Source organism: Geospiza fortis, unplaced genomic scaffold (assembly GCF_000277835.1).
Source record: "Geospiza fortis unplaced genomic scaffold, GeoFor_1.0 scaffold106, whole genome shotgun sequence".
In the NCBI taxonomy this organism is placed as follows: Eukaryota; Metazoa; Chordata; class Aves; order Passeriformes; family Thraupidae; genus Geospiza; species Geospiza fortis.
Genome location: NW_005054377.1, coordinates 1,784,878 through 1,787,598, shown reverse-complemented (window position 1 = coordinate 1,787,598; position 2,721 = coordinate 1,784,878). Strand labels below are relative to the sequence as shown.

At 39.9% G+C, this 2,721-nt stretch overlaps 1 protein-coding gene across 1 annotated transcript in view; it reads left to right on the top strand.

The window, feature by feature from the left end:
- Nucleotides 1–2,721, top strand: part of PKHD1 (PKHD1 ciliary IPT domain containing fibrocystin/polyductin) — a 238,627-nt gene that overhangs the window by 197,908 nt on the left and 37,998 nt on the right.

Below are 2,721 nucleotides of genomic sequence, written 5' to 3'. Positions count from 1 at the left end.
GACAGCTTTTCAACTGAGCTTTTCAATTAGTGTGTCCAGAAAATTAAATGTGTTCTGATATTTTTGATGACATGGAACAAACAAGTAAAAATCATGCTTGGGCTTGTCTGATGGGTGTGTCTGGCAATGCAGGTGTTATATGAAAAAAAAATCCAGACCAAAATTGTCCATGCTGACAATTCTCTTCATAAAAGTTAGATAATGTAAACTATTATAAATGAAGGGCATCTTTTAAATTCCAGCTGGGTGCCGGAGCTAAGAAGCCTTGGAGAACCTGAATTGTTCTGCCTATCTAACACAGTATCAGTGCTTTTTTCTTTTTTCCTTTTTCTTCCTGGTGCTAAAACACTAAAAACTCTCAAAGAAGCAAATCTGCCCAATGCATGTCTCTGTTTTCCTGTGCCCAGATAATATTTTCTGACCTGACAGCCTTGATGAGGTTTTGAAGAAATTAAATATTTTTATATTTAGTCCCATAATGACAGCAATGATAAATAAACACATAGTGTCCCAACACCAAGTGTCTCAAAAATGTTATCTACTGTCATTGTTTAGGGCTTGAGCATAGGGTAAGTGCCCTCAATAACATTTATTTTCTATTTTCCACAATGATCTGGAGGATTGCCCAGTGTAGGAATGCAGCTCTGTAATTTTATTGTCAGATAGGGTCAAGACATCAGCTGTTTTACATTGGCCTCATGCTGTCATCAGCTAGACCACCTGAGGAAGTGGCCTGCTGGGAATGCATTTTAACCATCCAAACAGGGACATCCAAACCTCTGCAAGCTCAACCACCAGAAATTACTGGGAAAAGCAGAGAACAAATGGGCTTCGGTTTTGCTTCCTTCTAACACCATGCAATGGGTTGTTACCTCTCTTTTCTGCTTCCCATTGCAGCTGGGGATGTTTTCAGACTAAACAAGTCCCTGAAACCTGAAACTTGGCCATCACTTATGGAAGTACCCTGTGCAGCATGGTTAATAAATAAAAAGTTAAGAAAAATATAAAGACAACCTTTCCGCTATTAACAAAAGACTCTTCAAAGTTACTCTTTTGCTCTGGGCTTTTACAATAATAAGCTGAAAAAATACATTAGAGAGCAGACTCCTTTCTAGCCACTTCATATTTCATTTTGCCTCTCACTTGTCTATTTATTTTCACGTCTTTCCTGATTACTTCTCAATTGTAGAAAGACAACATTAGGCACAACGAGTTTTAAATAAACTCCCTGGCCAAAATAACTCCAAGGGCTGTCTGAAATTTCAAACAGCTTGCTAGTAAGTCTGGAATAAAATATAAAGGAAGTGATCCTTACTACTTAGAGCAGGGCAATCAGAACTGTTGGTGATTTGAGTGCTCCACCAATACACTTATTTTTATCCATGGGCATCACCCCACACAAACAGGATCAGGGTGACTCTGTCCATTCACCTTTATATGAACTTGAAGAACACTGTCTGGTAAAGCACAAGAGATGTTCCAGCTCCAAATGTACTCTTTTCCTGTTGGAGCTGTCCAGAAGGCTTGGGATGGGACAAGGAACAGGACTTGGACTACCTAAAATAACCACACATGAATGTAAAAACTATTTGCAAAAACAAACCCCCAAAGCTTCTTCAAACCATCTTGAGAGCATCTGAAGTTCTGAATGAAGATATCATTGGGGTCACAGATCTTCTCCAGGTAATTTTCAACCCTGGCAGCTCCTCTGGACATACTTAAACCTGGGAGTTTTGTCCTATAAAACCTAAAAGCCTAAAATGTAGATACGCTATGATTTGTGATAAAGCCCTCAGAAATCTGATGTAACTTCGTAGTTAGCCTTGCTCTGAATAGAAGTTTAAAATATGCGACATCTGGAAATCTCTTATCTATTTTTTTTTTCTCCCAAGAATCATTGTAGACATGGTATTTTAAGACTATGCTGACAGAGATTTGATTTTTTGGAAGTGGTGTTTGAAACCAGTGTGCTTCTGTTCCTGCATCCATGTTGGTTCCAGAGGTTAGAAATAATTTTTAGGGTGTTGTTCTATTTGCTCAACTATTTTTGGATAAGCTCTCTAATTTTGGGCATTACAAGGTATTTTGCTGAGGGCCCCCTCTGTTTCCTGTGTGAGCTGCACTGTTCAGGAGCTGACAGAGCCTTGGTTTTCAGGGTGACTGCACCTTGCACATGTGGGAGTACCTGGATGCCATGGCTTGGTCATCAGAGCTACACAAGCCAAATGCAGAGTTTGGTCTTTTTCAGGGTCTTCCTCAAAAATTTGTTTGTAGCTTGTTTATATCTCAGGGCTATGGGAGTTTCTTTCTAATTTTTGATTTGACGGTAGTGACTTCATCCCCCTCCTTTCTCTCTTTCCTCTCGTTCAAAACTGGGGAAGATAGTTATTTAGAAGTATGTACAGAGCTGTCATTTCCCTCTTACTTCAGAACATGAACGTGGATTGGCCTGGCTGTTCCACAAGCCTCATTAGCAACTACATTAGTGCTTGGGCTCATTTTATCTGATGGCACTGGCAGTTAGTGCTATGGTTTAATGGCAAGGTGGTGATTGGCCAAAGGTTGGACTTGATGATCTTGGAGATCTTTTCCAAACTTAATGATTTGGTGATTCTCTGATTCTGAAGGCAGGCCTGCAGTCCAAAATATGTGTCTAGGTCCCACACATAGCCAGCAGAGACAGATACCTCCAAAAGTGATACAATCCATCCAAAGAAAAGC